Consider the following 18,297-nt stretch of genomic DNA (forward strand, 5'->3'; position numbering starts at 1 on the left):
CAATCAAAAAAATAAAAAAGGAAAATTAAAAAAATACATAAAGACAAAAGAAAATGAAAAAACAGCAGTCCAAAATCCTTGGGATGTGGCAAAAGCTGTGCTCAAAGGAAAGTTCACAGCAAAACTGGCCTATCCCAAGAAGCAAGAAAAAACTCAAACAACCTAACCGTACACCTTTAGAAGCTAGAAAAAGGAAGAATAAACAAAGCCAAAAGCCAGTAGAAGGAAGGAAATAATAAAGATTACAGCAGAAATAAATGAAATAAAAACTAAAAAACCAATAGAACAGATCAATGAAACCAGGAGTTGGTTCTTTGAAAAGATCAAAAAAACTGATAAACCTTTAGCCAGGCCCATCAAAAGAAAAAGAGAGAGAGGACTCAAACAAAATCAGAAATGAAGAGAGAAAAAATAACCAACACCAGCGAAATACAAAGGGGTATAAGAGAATATTATGAAAAATTATATGCCAACAAACTGGACATCCTAGAAGAAATGGATAAATTCCTAGAAACATATAACCTGCCAAAACTGAATCATGAAGAAATAGAAAATTTGAACGGACCAATTACCAGCAATCAAATTAAATTAAAAAACTCCCAACAAACAAAAGTCCAGGGCTAGACAGCTGCATAGGTGAATTCTACCGAATATTTAAAGAAGAATCAATATCTAGCTCTCTCAGACTATTCCAAAAAATGGAAGAGGAAGGAAAGCTTCCAAATTCATTCTATGAGGCCAGCATTACCCTGATACCAAAACCAGATAAAGATACTACAAAAAAAAAGTGAACTATAGACCAATATCTCTGATTAACATAGAGGCAATAATATATTAGCAAGCCAAATCCAACATACATTAAAAAAATCATTCACCACAAAGTGAGATTTATTCCTGGGCGGCAAGGATGGCTCAATATTTGCAACCAATCAACGTGATACATCACATCAATAAGAGAAAGGATAAAAACCATATGATCGTTTCAATAGATGTAGAAAAAGCATGTGGCAAAGTACATCTATTCATGATAAAAATCCTCAACAAAGTAGGTTTAGGGGAAACATACCTCAACACAGTAAAGGCCATATATGAAAAAACCCACAGCTAACATCATACTCAAGGTGAAAAACTGAGAGCTTTTTCCCTAAGATCAGAAATAAGATAAAGATGTCCACTGTCACCACTTTTATTCAAGATAATACTGGAGGTCCTAGTCACAACAATCAGATAACAAAAAGAAATAAAAGCCACCCAAATCATTTAAGGAAGAAGTAAAACCTTCACTATTTGCAGATGACATGACACTATATATAGAAAACACTAAAACCTCCACCAAAAAACTACTAGAACTCATAAATGAATTCAGTAATGACACAGGATACAAAATTAATGTACAGAAATCCATTGTATTTCTATACACTAATATGAAGTAGCAGAAAGAGAAACAAAGAAAACAATCCCATTTACACTTACACCAAAAATAATAAAATACCTAGGAATAAACTTAACCAGGGTGAAAGACCTGTACTTTGAAAACTATAAAACACTGATGAAAGAAATTAAAGTTGACACAAAAAAATGGAAAGATATTCCATACTCATAGGTTGGGAGAACAAAAAATTGTTAAAATGTCCATACTACCAAAAGCAGTCTACAGATTTAATGCAATCCTTATCAAAATACCAACAGCATTTTTCGCAAAGCTAGAACAAATAATCCTAAAATCTGTATGGAACCACAGAAGATCCCAAAATAGCCAAATCCATCTTGAGAAAGAACAATGCTGGAGGCTTTACACTTTCCAATCTCAAACTGTATTACAAAGCTATAGTAATCAAAACAGAATGGTTATTGGGGCACTTGGCTGGTTGGTAGAGCATGTGACTGTTGATCTCAGGATCTTGAGTTCAAGCCCCACATTGGGTGTAGAGTTTAATTTTAAAAACAGAACAAAAGACAGAATGGTTACTAGCATAAAAACAGACTCATACACCAATGGAACAGACTAGAGAGTCCAGATAAAACTCATGCATATATACTCAATTCATTAATGATAAAGGAGGCAAAAATATACAGGAGGGAAAAGACAGTCTCTTCAATAAATGGTATTGGGCCACATGCAAAAGAATGAAACTGGACTCTATCTAACACCATGCACAAAAATCAAATAAAAATGGATAAATAATTGAATGTAAGACGTGAAACCATAAAACTCGTAAAAGAAAACACAGAGATTAAGCTCCTAGACCTCCTTCCTGATGATTTTTTGGATTTGACATCTAAAGCAAAACTAAACAAGTGAGATTAGATCAAACTAAAAAGTCAACAAAATGAGGGCACCTGGGTGGCTCAGTTGGTTGAACGACTGCCTTCGGCTCAGGTCATGATCCTGGAGTCCCACGATCAAGTCCCGCATCGGACTCCCTGCTCAGCAGGGAGTCTGCTTCTCCCTCTGACCCTCCTCCCTCTCGTGCTATCATTCCCTCTGTCAATAAATAAATAAAAATCTTTAAAAAAAAAGTCAACAAAATGAAAACATAAATTATGAAATGGGAGAAAACATTTGCAAATAATATATAAGGGGTTAATATCCAAAATATACAAAGAACTCCTATGACTCAATAGAAAAAAAGATCCAATTAAAAATTTGACAGAGGATCTCAAAAGACATTTTTCCAAAGACATACAAATGACCTACAGGTAGATGAAAAGGTACCAAACACCACTAATCATCAGGGAAATGCAAATCAAGGTAAATGTAAAACCACAATGAGATATCACCACATCTACTAGAAAAGCTATTACCAAAAAGTCAAGAAATAACAAGTGTTGGTGAGGATGTGGAGAAAGAGGAACGCTTCTGTACTGCTGGTGCGAATGTAAATTGGTATAGCCACTATGGAAAATACCAGTTTCCTCAAAGACTTAACAGAACCACCATATGATCCAGCAATTCCAATTCTGGGTATTTATTGAAGGAAATGAAATTACTATCCTGAAAAGATATCTTCACCCCATGTTCACTGCAGCAGTATTTAGAATAGCTAAGTCAGGGACATAACCTACACATCCATCAATGAACGAATGGATACAGAAATTGTGTGTGTCTGTTTGTGTGTGTGTACATATACACAACAGAATATTTAGCCTTATAAAAGAAGGAAATTTTGCCACTTCCAACAACATGGATGGACCTTGAGAACATTGTGCTAAGTGAAGTAAGTCAGAGAAAGACAAATACTATTATCTTACTTATATCTGGAATCTAAAAAAGAAAAGAGCTAAACTCATAGATACAGAGAACAGATTGGTGGTTGCCAGAGGTGGGGAGTAGAGGGGTGGGGAAAACAGGTACAGGTGGTCAAAAGGTACAGGCTCCTAGCTATAGGATAAATAAGTCTCAGAGATGTAATGTACAGCAATTTGACTATAGTTAATTATATTGTATTATATATTTGAAAGCAGCTAGGAGAGTAGACCTGTATTCAACAGAAAAAAATTTTTGTAACGTTGTGATGGATTTTAAGTTATTGTGGCAATCATTTTGTAATATATACATATATCAAATCACTTTATTGTACATCTAAAACTAATACAATGTTATATGTCAACTTAACTGGATAAAAAATAGAGAGTTCTCTCCAGAAACCAACTCTGCTGGCACCTTGATCTTGGACTTTCACCTTCCAGAAGCATGAGAAAATTAATTTGTTAAGTTACCCAGTCTGTAGTATTCTGACAGCCTGAGAAGACTAATAAACCCATATTTAAAGTCATTTTTATTTTCTCTTCTATGAACTATCTCTATATATTATTTGTTTGATTTCTTTTGGATTATTTTTTCCTTATAGATTTGTAGTACCTCTGTTATCACTTAAAAAATTTTAGTTTTCTGTATATATGTTGCATGTAAATTTTCCCATTTCATTATTTGTCTCCTGAGCTTCTAGCATTTCCGAATTTTTGTCATGTAAAACAATTACACTTTTCTCTTATGGATTCTAGGTTTTTTGTTAGACTTAAAAAGATTTCCACATCCTGAGGCTATTAAAATTTCTTTCCCATCTTATTTCTCAAACTTTTATGATTTCATCTTACATTTAAATCTCTGATCCAATGTAGAATGATATGAAATATTAAGGATCTAATTTTCTCCCTCTAAATGGTTGCTCCATTGTATTATAAATCAAGTACTAAAAAACCCATTTTTTTTTCACGACTGATTAGAAATGCCAGGTTTATCATATGGAGAGTACAACATTCCCTTCTACGTTTGGGTTTGTTTCCAGACTTTTTTTCTTTTAAGATTTTATTTGTTTATTTGAGAGAGAGAAAGACCACAAGTGGGGGGAGGGGCAGGGAGAAGCAAACTCCCCGGTGAGCAAGGAGCTGGATGCAGGACTCAATCCCAGGATTCCAGGATCATGACCTGAGCCAAAGGCAGATGCTTAACTAACTGAACCACCCGGGCACCCCTGTTTCTGGACTTTCTATTTAGTTTCACTGATTCATCTGCTCATTTCCCAGTATCCTTGCCACTATGGTATTTTAATATTGCTACATTATATTTAAATATATGGTAGAACAAGTGTCATGAATTATTCTTTTTGAGAATTTTCCTATTCTACCATATTTGTGTTTTGACATGAACTTCAGAAACAACCTGTCTTTCATAAAATAATTATCAGGTTGGGATCATATTAAATTTTTATAAATTGGGTGTTTTTTTAAGATTTTATTTTTTTACTTATTTGAGAGAGAGCACAGGAGCAGGGGGAGGAGAAGAGGGAGAAGGAGAGGGAAAAAAATCTCAAGCTGAGCAGAGCCCAATGTGGGGCTCGATCTCATGACTCTGAGATCGTGATGTGAACTGAAACCAGGAGTTGGATGCTTAACTGAGCCACCCAGGTGCCCCTATAAATTGTTTTTAATCTTTAATTGTTTGAGGCTTCGTATACTATGTTTTTTTTCCTGATTGCTTCCTCTCTATCCAAGTTCTCTTCATAAGATTACGCTCATTTCTTAATGACTTTATTCATTACTATCATATATTTTGTGTCTATTATTCCTGGGGTCTTTTAAGTTTTTTTTTTTCCCCATTAATCCTCTGTTATAGTCTTCACATATATCCATGTTACATATAATGTATATTGATTCTGGTGTGTTTATTTTTATTCCCAACCAACTTAAAGTCTCTTATTGCTTAAAATTGCTTTCAATTTATAAATTGAATGTTGAGGGGTGCCTGAGTGGCTCAGTTCGTTAAGCAGCTGCCTTCGGCTCAGGTCATGATCCCAGGGTCCTGGGATCGAGTCCCGCATTGGGCTCCCTGCTCGGCGGAGAGCCTGCTTCTCCCTCTCCTTCTGCCTGCCGCTCTGCCTACTTGTACTCTTTCTCTATCTCTCTGCCAAATAAATAAATAAAATCTTTTTAAAAAATTAAAAAAATAAAGTCTTAAAAAAAATTGAATGTTGAACTAGAATTCATTCTGTATCAGTTTCTCCTAAGCAACCAAAGAAAAAGAAAAAGAAAAATAGGTGCAGCATATGCTGCGTTCCATAATGAGGTTCTGGATATCTATACAAGATTTGAAAATTAAGAACAGGCTATAAACAAATTTTGCCACCCTCAGTTCAACATACTTCAAGGTATTTGGGAAATTGGAGAAATTGGAGAAGATGAGGAAAAAGACTGTTTTCGTAAGGCAGGACTATTTAAGGATAGAGTTGTCAGTGTTTCTCAAGCTCCCTGGGGAAAGAAGGTGGGTTTTTCCTCGTCTCCTCAAACAAAGCATGGGGACCCTATAGGTCCCAGTGCCTCTAAGATCCAAAGTGGAGTGTAGTAAAGAAGTTCTTAGGAGAAATTTCTCTTTTTTCCTGCCATCTGGGGGAAAAAAAAGAAATGGGAGCCTAATTACCACCTGGTGACTAGATGTGGACAACATGGAGGGATCTGGCCTGCGGCAATCTATCTTGTCCTAGACAAATTCTGGAGGAGCCATGATCCATCAGAGAAGGTGGACCACTGTATTCCTGGGGACCTAGGGGTAATGTAAGGATTTTAAGTGGCCTCTGTGAAGGGGAGGTGCCAGCCTCATGGCTTCCCCTGCAGATAGATATCTTCAGCAAGGTATTTACTCAGAAACCCAGAAAGGCAAGAGACAATAAGAAAAAGGGTCAGCTTTGAATATGCACCAACACAGGAGAAAACCAAAAATTGACTACAACAGTATTAGATAAGTAAGATCTTTCCTGTCTCTTATCTTTCTTCCCTTCCTGTGCCCCTACTTTAGGGACAATCTAGTGTTGGGAAAAGATCAGAAGAACATGGAGGGGAAACAGAGAAACTGCACACATTCTCTGTCTTCCATAGGCTTCTATCTTTTTATATATATATATAGATTTATTTATTTTAGAGAGAGTGAGAGAGCAAGCATGTGGGGGAGGAGCAGAGGGAGGAGAGAGAAACTCAAGCCGACTCTGTGCTGAGCTCGGTGCCCAATGCAGGGCTCAATCTCACAACCCTGAGATCACGACTTGAGCCAAAACCAAGAATCGGATCCTTAACCCACTGTGCCACCCAGGCGCCCCATAGGCTTCTTTTGTCTTTAAGACTGAGGTGCTACTAAGTTGTGAATGTTATTAATTAAATTAAATAATTAATTAATAGTTGCCATAAATATAGAGGAAACTCAATTTTTTTAAAAAAGTAAGACTGAGCTGTAGGAAGAGAGAAGTTTTGATTTTAAAGAGTTTAGAGTCCTAATCAATACAATGCACTGAGCATTTTATTTGGCAAATTGAGGGTGATCTATCTGGTCCACTAGATTTTTTAATAGTAAAGACTGTAAAAGTACTTGTCAAACATTTCATCCATGGGTAGGGAAAAAAATATAACCTCACAGAGAAGGGTTGAAAGAGGCAATTATGGGAGAATATGGGGTCTTTAAAGATTTATTTGAAAGAGAGAGAGAGAAAGCATGAGCAGCGGGAGAGGAAGAAGCAAACTCCCTGCTGAGCAAGGAGCCGAATGCGGGGCTCGATCCCAGGACCTTGGGATCACGACCTGAGCCGAAGGCAGATGCTTAACTGACTGAGTCACCCAGGCACCCCTGGGAGAATATGTTTTTTGGAAATACAAAACTGGGGGGAACCTGGGTGGTTCAGTCGGTTAAGCAGCTGCCTCGGCTCAGGTCATGATCCCAGAGTCCTGGGATCGAGCCCCGCATTGGGCTCCCTGATCAGCGGGGAGCCTGTTTCTCCTCTCCCTCTGCCCCTCCTCCCAGCTTGTTCTCCCTCTCTCTCTCTTTCAAATAAATAAATAAAATCTTAAAAAAAAAAGTGAAAATACAAAACTGGGTGCTGGAATGGGTTAAAGACCTAAATGTGTAAGGTAAAACTACAAAGTTAATATACAAAACTGGAGAATTTCTTCATGATCATAGAGCAGAAAAACAAATAGCAATTTCATATTATAAACCACAGGGGGAAAATATGCAACTGTGGTATTAAAATAAAGGCTTTCTGTTTAATAAGAAACAGAAACAGAATACATATAGAATAGGATTATTTGCAGAATCTGAAACTGTCAGGGAATTAATACCTAGAATTTTTTTTAAAGATTTTTATTTCTTTATTTGACAGAGAGAGAGAGAGAGTGAGAGAGGGAACGCAAGCAGGGGGGAGTGGGAGAGGGAGAAGCAGGCTTCCTGCTGAGCAGGGAGCCCAATGCGGGGCTCGATCACAGGACTCTGGGATCATGACCTGAGCCGGCGGCAGACGCTTAATGACTGAGCCATGCAGGCACCCCTAATACCTAGAATATTTAAGAAACTCTTGCAAATCAGCAAGAAAAAGGGAGCAATCTGAATTGAAATATGAGCACAAGGTACAAAGAGGCAATTTACAAATAAAGAAGCTCAAAAAGCTGACAAGCATTAAAAAACTACTTAAAATCACTGACAATCAGTGGAAAGCAAAGTAATACTACAAAGATGTAATACTTTAGACACTTTAGACTCATAAATATGAAAAAGCTAGGTAGTGCTGTGTTCATTGCAGATTTAGGGGTACAGAAACACTCATATGCAATCCTAGTGGAAATGTGGACTTGTACAACCAATCTAAAGATGATTTGACACTACTCAGACAAGTAAACTCATATCCTATGACCCAGATATCAATGGCCTTCGAAATTCTCAAACAGGTCCATAAAGGGATATATACATGGATGTTCATTTAATTTTTTATGGTGGTCATGTATTGGAGGTAACCTAAGAGTTCATCCCCTGGAAGAGCAGATAGGCAAAAAGAGGTGGGTGCCCTGACCAATGTTTACATAGTGACAGAAGGATTGTAATAACATGGTGGTTAGTGAAAAAGAAAAAAGGAACAGAAGACATATTGTGTGTATAGATTAAAAAAACACTGGCCTGTAAAATATATGATTTTGTAAGAACATATTCAATATAAAAATATTTTGAATGTCTATAGTGGGAGAATGGAAACAGGGTGGAGACTGAATGAAGATTGACAGAGTCCTTCATCAATTAATGATTAGTGAGTCTGTTTAATTCAACTTCAGATTCAGAGGGTGATAAGAATTTTTCCTCTCTTCATATTCCCTATAGATCAAGCATTTAATGATATTATTTCTTTTCAGAATTTTGTTTTACCTCTAAGTTTTTTCTTGTTGAACTATTCTACCTAGCACCTCTAAAGAAATGTTAACTGGTATAGAAAAAAATAGATATATTATCTCTTTCCTAACTTAATAGGAATGTTTCTAGTATCTCCCTATTAAGAATCACAAACTTGGGGGCGCCTGGGTGGCTCAGTTGGTTGGGCATCTGCCTTCGGCTTGGGTCGTGATCCTGGGGTCCTGGGGTCGAGCCTCATGTCGGGCTCCCTGCTAAGCGGAAAGCCTGCTTTTCTCTCTCCCTCTGCTGCTCCCCCTTGCTTGTGTGCTCACTCTCGCTCTCTGTCAAATAAATAAAATCTTAAAAAAAAAAATAGAACAACAAACTTGGGCACCTGGGTGGTTCAGTCGGTTAAGCATCTGCCTTCAGCTCAGGTCATGATCCTGGAGTCCTGGGATCGAGTCCTGCATCAGGCTCCCTGTGCAGCGGGGAGTCTGCTTCTCCCTTTGCCCCTCACCCCATTCTCGCGCTCTCTCTTGCTCTCAAATAAATAAAAATCTCTTAAAAAAAAAAAGAATCACAAACTTGTCATTTATTTTCTTGTGTATTTTCTACTATAGTCACTGCATTTCTACAGTTACTCTTATTAAGTCAGAACAGGTAATAATCCGAATTGAAGTGACAGTAAATTTCAAGGTGCATTCAGTACAGGAGGCAATATAGTCAGAGAGAAGGAAGTTAGAGAAGTGAGAGCCTCTCAACATAGACTGGGACTGGGAAAACAATCCATGTCCAAGGAAATTAAGGTGGAAAGGCTGTAGACTCAATGGTACTGGGGAAAGATTCTCATCTTGATTTTCACTTGACACCCAAATGATTTTAATCACACTCAAAGAACCAAGTCCTTATCTTCAGAAAATATTCTCACTAGTCTGTTACCTTTAATTTTTTGTACCTTTATTTTTTACATTTAACATGAAAGGCCAGGTCATGTGATAATCATTAGAAAGGCCCAAATTCAAGACTGAATAATGGTGACAAGTTATTTCAGTCTCTGCCATGCCAACAGTCTTCTGGGGAAGATGGCCCCAGCAGGTAAAATTTGCATGTTTCTTTGGCTTGTGCTTCTGTCAAATCTAACCGGAAATTTCACTGTCATTTTTCATTCTTCCTTCTCCTCTTCCTCCTTCAGCAAATTCTAACGTTTTCCCTCTGACTGTATCTCAAATCCCTCTATTCCTATCTCCACTATTAACACAATAGCTTGGGCTACCATTATCTCTTCCTTAAATATCACAATTTCCTTCTTTTTAAAAATCTCCCCACTTTTTAAATCTCCCTACTTCCAATGTTGTCTGTTGTTTTCATGTTTAAAGTATCCAAAAGAATAGGGGCACCTGGGTGGCTCAGTCGGTTAAGCGTTTCCCTTCAGCTCAGGTCATGATCTCAGGGTCCTGGGATCAAGCCCCACATCAGGCTCCCTGCTCAGCGGAGAACCTGCTTCTCCCTCTACCATGCCCCTGCTCATGCTCTCACTCACTATCTCTCTCAAATAAATAAATCTTTAAAAATAAATAAATAAAGTATCCAAAGAATAAACCTTACTAAACTATTCTGACAGGTTTCTAATGTTGGGGGAGGATTACCCATACCAGCAAGCAATTCTCCAACACCACCTAGATGCCCTACAGTTTAACTCAATTCTGACACGATCCACCTGGAGATAACATTAGATTCCACAGGTTAAGGGCTCAGTCTTATGAGAATACCACCTCCTCCTGACATCAGTTGCAAGCCCAGGTTCTCACCTGTACTTCTGACCAACCAGCTTACCGATTGGAGGTTCCAATGACCCATCCTTGTGTTTGATTAATGTACTCAAAAAACCATTTTACTTACCAGATTACCAGTTTATTATAAAAGGATATAACTCAGGAAAGCTCAAATGGAAAAGATGCATAGGGCAAGGTATGGGGAAAAGGCAAAGAGCTTCCATGCCCTCTCTGAGCTTGCCACTCTCCCCAAATTTCCACATGTTCACCAACCCAGAAGCTCTCTGCACTCTGTCCTTTTGGATTTTTTTTTTTTTTTTTAAAGATTTTATTTATTTATTTGAGAGAGAGAATGAGATACAGAGAGCATGAGAGGGGGGAGGGTCAGAGGGAGAAGCAGACTCCCTGCTGAGCAGGGAGCCCAATGTGGGACTCGATCCCGGGACTCCAGGATCATGACCTGAGCCGAAGGCAGTCGCTTAACCAACTGAGCCACCCAGGCGCCCCTGTCCTTTTGGATTTTTATGGAGGCTTCATTACAGTGTTAAAAAGTGTGAAAATGACCCCTAAAACGACTATAACACTGTATTAAAAAAAATAAAAGTGAAAATGAGTAAAGAAAACCTCATTTAAATCTCCTGTGAAGGGGAAGATCTCATGTACCATTCCTTGCAGTTTGCATAACCAGCAGGAAGAAGGAAGATAATTCTTATTTTGCCAAGGGAGGATACTTTTCAGGTAGGAATTTTATCTCCTGCATTTAATAAAAAGAGGGAGGGGCGCCTGGGTGGCTCAGTCGTTAAGCATCTGTCTTCTGCTCAGGTCATGATCCCAGGGTCCTGGGATCGAGCCTTGCATCGGGCTCCCTGCTCGGCCAGGAGCCTGCTTCTCCTTCTCCCACTCCCCCTGCTTGTGTTCCCTCTCTAGCTGTCTCTCTCTCTCTGTCAAATAAATAAATAAAATCTTTTAAAAAAAAATTAAAATAAATAAATAAATAAAAAGAGGGAAGATCTCTCCCTGCCCTGCAACAATGCACTAACCACCGCTTGCAGCGAATAAGAAAACTCTACAATCTCAAACTCTTTTTCTTCTCTAATAAACTTGTGTTCAAAACAACCCTCCCCAATTTCCTACTAATGCCTAATAAAAGCTGACCTTCCCTTTGTTTCTTCAGACTTGTCTGTGATTTGCCATGGTTTTCTTATCCCAAATTGTAATTCCTCAGTTATTTTCTTTCTTTTTTTTCTTAAGATTTTATTTATTTATTTGACAGAGAGAGAGAGAGATAGCAAGAGCAGGAACACAAGCAGGGGGAGTGGGAGAGGGAGAAGCAGGTTTCCAGTGGAGCAGGGAGCCTAATGCAGGACTCGATCCCAGGACCCTGGCATCATGACCTGAGCCGAAGGCAGATGCTTAACGACTGAGCCACCCAGGCGCCCCTCCTCTGCTATTTTCAAATAAACTCATTTTGCTAGCAAAAAAACTATTTTAAAAGAAAACCACTGGCCCAAAATGTAATTACAGGGGTTTAATACCTAACCTAATAGCACTTTCAACCGCCCCCAGAAATGCTATCTTCACCAGTCTGGTCAGCACCAATAAAGTTATCTGTCATATAGGCCCTCTCCACCCCCAAAGGAAAATGAGGAAACCCACCTAATAAAATGCTTTTTTCCCCCAGAGGAAGTGACCTTGATATTGAAGTCCAAACAGGAGTTCCAGGCAAGGCTTTATTGGGACTTTGGCTCAAGCACAAGGGAGACAGCACAAAGGGAAGATCCTCAGGCTGTCTCTCCAGGAGACGTCAAGGAGAGCTTTAAAGAGACTTAAGCAGGAAAAGGGGGATGGCTAGGCATGTAGGCGCAGGGAATTTTGGGGGCACTTGCACACTTAAAGGTCATGCTTCTTCATGCAGCACATGTCTAATTCCACTGCTGGGCATGATTTTTAGTATTACAACGAGGGAGAAATTTGGTGAAAAGTCAGCGCTGGGTCCATTTTGGTGCAGACCGGTTTGTTCTGGTTTTTGCAGCCCTGCTTCCCTTTTAGGTGTATAGGGTACTTCTGCATTCCCGAGAGGTAGGTTACTCACGAAGCATGTGGTTCAGCTCTTCCCTCTATAGACCTAGCCAAAGAACTCTGGATTTTTTGGTTAGGGGTGAGGGGACCCAAGTCCAGTCCCTGCTCTGTCTCAAGTTCACCTGAAATAATCCTTTTGTCTTTTTAGGACTTCCTTGTCCTGCTTTTAAAAACTTCCCTTTCTGTAGCTCTTTGTAGATTCTCCCTACTTGCTAGATTGTGAACCTGGGCATATACTTCTTTATTCATGTAAACTAAACTACTCTGACACATATTTCCACACACTGCACAGAGGCATATTCCTCCACAGCCTTGCAAGAATTGTTAACTTTGTTCTTTGTTCTTTTTTCCCCAGTACTAGCTATAGGAACTGCGGACACAGGCTGCTTGATAACTGATCAAGGATAGAAGCAGAAAAATGTTCACCTTTAGCCCTAATAGTTCTAATAAGGTTTAAATAAATACATGCTGGTTGCTACATTCTTAAAGGGTCTCATGGCTGTCTGTAAATCTCACTGATAGTTAATATTGAACTGAATGGTAAGCACCAGAGAAATCATGTGAGTAGAAATTTACAAGTAGAAATTTAAAGATATTTATAATACTCCCTTCATGTCCCCTCCCCCTCAAGTACTAAGCATATAACCAGCAGCTTCACACAGCAAAAGTGCAGCTAAATACACTAAGTTGCACTATAGGTCTCAAGAATTCTTTCTTGACCATTGTGCTCCATGACCCTGCAACAATAACATCTCTTTTGCAGACACAAGGGCAACATGTGACAGGACCGCTGGAAGGCACCAGATCAGTATGCAGACGGCAACTACTAACCGGGAGAAGTTTCAAGACCTTCTCTAGAAGTTTCAAGGCCCTCCAGTTCCTGCCCTAACACCCACATGCTCTGATAATAATATATAAACTGTTCCTAGGCTCAACAAGGCAAGGTAGATTTGGGACCTGTCTTTGTCTTCTCCTTGGGTTGCCCTTCAATAAACCTTTCTCTGCTTCAAACTCCCTGACTCAGGGATGGGCTTACTAAGCATGGGGCACACAAATCTGATTTCAGGGCTCAGCAACAATGGGATGCTGCCACATTCACGAATCATTTAATAAAGCTAATTAAATCTTTAAAATGTACTCTGTTGAATTTTTTAAATTTAACAATAGCCATGATTGATTAAATCCTTGGCCATTGGCAAATGATTCAACCTCCCGCCCCTCTCCCTTCCCCAAAGTTGGAGGGGGACTGAAAGTTCCAACCCTCCAATCACCTGGTAGGGGCCACTAGCAAGCAGCCCAGGCTTTGGTCATCTAGGGTTTCCCAAAGTCACCTCATTAACATAACAAATGACATCCTGATAGCTCTCTGCACTTAGTGAATTCCAAGGGTTTTAGGAGCTCACTGCCAGAAAAGGCTATGAAGAACAAATACATATTTACTATAAATTACAGTATCACACTATTAAAGTTGCAACTGAACTTTAAACAGCTTAAGGAATTTATACTAAACAAAATTAGTAATTGTTTAAGTGCTCTTGAAAAGATGGTTATTGATATATTATTCATTAGATTTAGAAATTTAATAAAATAAGCCTTGAAGAAAACATGACTAACAGTGAACATCTTTCACCCACATCAAAAGTCTTGCGGATACTAAAAAATTCATACTCAGTTTGAAGAACACAGGATTAACATATTCCTTGGCACATGACTGCCCTCCTCTAGAGGCAGAGTTAACACATGTAGAGTACTCTTCACAGAGTAACACAAACCTAAGGCATTCTGTGCATGTTACTTCTGTGCAACCAGAAAGTAAATATCACTGTTATCACTTATTAAGTACTTACTATTCTTTCATCAAATATCTACTGAGTGCCATTCATGTGCCAGTCATTGTGTTAAATGAAGACTTTTTTTTTTTTTTTTAAAGATTTTATTTATTTATTTGAGAGAGAGAATGAGACAGAGAGAGAGAGAGCATGAGAGGGGGGAGGATCAGAGGGAGAAGCAGACTCCCTGCTGAGCAGGGAGTCCGATGCGGGACTTGATCCCGGGACTCCAGGATCATGACCTGAGCCGAAGGCAGTCGCTTAACCAACTGAGCCACCCAGGCGCCCCTGTGTTAAATGAAGACTTAACTAAACAGACAAGAAACCCCTTCTTTCAAGAATTAATACTTATTCTTCTGAAACGGTTCCAAAAATAGAAATGGAAGGAAAACTTCCAAACTCATTTTACGGGCCAGCATTACCTTGATCCCAAAACCAGACAAAGACCCCATCAAAAAGGAGAATTACAGACCAATATCCCTGATGAACATGGATGCAAAAATTCTCACCAAAATACTAGCCAATAGGATCCAACAGTACATTAAAAGGATTATTCACCACGACCAAGTGGGATTTATTCCTGGACTGCAAGGTTAGTTCAACATCCACAAATCAATGTGATACAATACATTAATAAAAGAAAGAACAAGAACCATATGATCCTCTCAATAGATGCAGAAAAAGCATTTGACAAAGTACAGCATCCTTTCTTGATTAAAACTCTTCAAAGTGTAGGGATGGAGGGTATATACCTCAATATCATAAAAGCCACCTATGAAAAACCCACAGCGAATATCATTCTCGATGGGGAAAAACTGAGAGCTTTTCCCCTAAGGTCAGGAACACGGCAGGGATGTCCACTATCACCACTGCTATTCAACACAGTACTAGAAGTCCTAGCCTCAGCAGTCAGACAACAAAAAGAAATAAAAGGCATCCAAATCAGCAAAGAAGTCAAACTCTCACTGTTTGCAGATGATATGATACTTTATGTGGAAAACCCAAAAGACTCCACCCCAAAACTGCTAGAACTCATACAGGAATTCAGTAAAGTGCCAGGATATAAAACCAATCCACAGAAATCAGTGGCATTTCTATACACCAACAACAAGACAAAAGAAAGAGAAATTAAGGAGTCAATCCCATTTACAATTGCACCCAAAACCATAAGATACCTAGGAATAAATCTAACCAAAGAGGCAAAGAATCTGTACTCAGAAAACTATAGAATACTCATGAAAGAAATTGAGGAAGACACAAAGAAATGGAAAAACATTCCATGCTCATGGATTGGAAGAACAAATATTGTGAAAATGCCTATGCTACCTAGAGCAATCTACACATTTAATGCAATCCCTATCAAAATACCATCCACTTTTTTCAAAGAAATGGAACAAATAATCCTAAAATTTGTATGGAACCAGAAAAGACCCCGCATAGCCAGAGGAATGTTGAAAAAGAAAAGCAAAGCTGGCGGTATCACAATTCCGGACTTCAAGCTCTATTACAAGGCTGTCATCATCAAGACAGTATGGTACTGGCACAAAAACAGACACATAGATCAATGGAACAGAATAGAGAGCCCAGAAATGGACCCTCAACTCTATGGTCAACTACTCTTCAACAAAGCAGGAAAGAATGTCCAATGGAAAAAAGACAGTCTCTTCAACAAATGGTGTTGGGAAAATTGGACAGCCACATGCAGAAGAATGAAACTGGACCATTTCCTTACACCACACATAAAAATAGACTCAAAATGGATGAAAGACCTAAATGTGAGACAGGAATCCATCAAAATCCTTGAGAAGAACATCAAATCCTGAGGTCGAAGAGGAGCAACCTCTTCGACCTCAGCCTCAGCAACTTCTTCCTAGACACATTGTCAAAGGCAAGGGAAGCAACGGCAAAAATGAACTATTGGGACTTCATCAAGATAAAAAGCTTTTGCACAGCAAAGGAAACAGTCAACAAAACCAAAAGACAACCAACAGAATGGGAGAAGATATTTGCAAATGACATATCAGATAAAGGGCTAGCATCCAAAATCTATAAAGAACTTATCAAACTCAACACCCAAAGAACAAATAATCCAATCAAGAAATGGGCAGAAGACATGAACAGACATTTCTGCAAAGAAGACATCTAAATGGCCAACAGACACATGAAAAAGTTTTCAACATCACTGGGCATCAGGGAAATACAAATCAAAACCTCAGTGAGATACCACCTCACACCAGTCAGAATGGCTAAAATTAACAAGTCAGGAAACGACAGATGTTGGCGAGGATGCGGAAAAAGGGGAACCCTCCTACACTGTTGGCGGGAGTGCAAGCTGGTGCAGCCACTCTGAAAAAAAGTATGGAGGTTCCTCAAAACGTTGAGAATAGAGCTACCCTACAACCCATCAATTGCACTACTGGGTATTTACCCCAAAAATACAAATGTAGTGATCCGAGGTGGTATGTGCACCCCAATGTTTATAGCAGCAATGTCCACAATAGCCAAACTATGGAAAGAGCCAAGATGTTCATCAACAGATGAATGGATAAAGAAGATGTGGTATATATATACAATGGAATATTATGCAGCCATCAAAAAAACCCACCCAAAATCTTGCCATTTGCAACAACACGGATGGAACTAGAGGGTATTGTGCTAAGTGAAATAAGTCAATCAGAGAAAGACAAGTATCATATGATCTCACTGATATGAGGACTTTGAGAAACAAGACAGAGGATCATAGGGGAAGGGAGGAAAAAAATGAAACAAGATGAAACCAGAGAGGGAGACAAAACATAAGAGACTCTTATCTCAGGAAACAAACTGAGGGTTGCTGGAGTGGTGGGGGGTGGGAGGGATGCAGGGGCTGGGTGATGGACATTGGGGAGTGTATGTGCTATGGTGAGGGCTGTGAATTGTGTAAGACCGATGAATCACAGACCTATACCTCTGAAACAAATAATATACTATATGTTAAAAAAAAAAAGATAGTAGGAAGGGAAAAATGAAGGGGGGGAAATCGGAAGGGGAGACGAACCATGAGAGACTATGGACTCTGAGAAACAAACTGAGGGTTATAGAGGGGAGGGGGTGAGGGAATGGGTTAGCCCGGTGATGGGTATTAAGGAGGGCACGTATTGCATGGAGCACTGGGTGTTATACTCAAACAATGAATCACGGAACACTACATCAAAAACTAATGATGTAATGTATGGTGTCTAACATAACACAATAAAATAAAAAATACTAAAGTTAAAAATAAAACCTACCCAGATAAAGTGAAAAAAAAAAACAAAACCCTTCTTTCATAAACCTCATACTTACAATGCAGAGAAATGCTACTCACATTTCATACATCTAAGGGAAATACGTTTTTACCAAATAACTTTCCTATATGTACAACTTAAAATTCTCTATTATCATTTAATATTGTATAATCATACAAGATTTTTGGACATGAGAGGCTCCATTTTTAAGAAAAGCTCCATTTTATTTTTTATTTATTTATTTATTATTTGAGAGAAAGCAGGGGCAGGGGGAGAGGGAGAAGCAGGGAGCCTGGATGTGAGGCTCAATCCCAGGACCCTGAGATCATTACCTGAGTTGAAGGCAGATGCTTAACCAACTGAGCCACCCAGGCACCCCATGAAAAGCTCCATTTTCAGGGAGCCTGGGTGGCTCAGTCGGTTAAGTGGTTGTCTTTGGCTCAGGTCATGATCCCAGGGTCCTGGGATCGAGCCCTGCATCAGGCTCCCTGCTCGAGGACAGCCTGCTTCTCCGTCTCCACCGTTTGTGCTCTCATGTCCACTCTCTCTCTCAAATAAATATAAAATATTTAAAAAAAAGAAAGAAAGAAAGGAAAGCTCCATTTTCCTTTCTAAAACAAATGGCTAATGATCTAATAATCTTGAACTGGGCAAAAAAACCCTTGGTCTGACCCAGAAGCGGCAACTGTTTTACAAGCAATTATCTGTAAAAT

Source organism: Phoca vitulina, unplaced genomic scaffold (assembly GCF_004348235.1).
Source record: "Phoca vitulina isolate PV1807 unplaced genomic scaffold, GSC_HSeal_1.0 scaffold58, whole genome shotgun sequence".
In the NCBI taxonomy this organism is placed as follows: domain Eukaryota; kingdom Metazoa; phylum Chordata; class Mammalia; order Carnivora; family Phocidae; genus Phoca; species Phoca vitulina.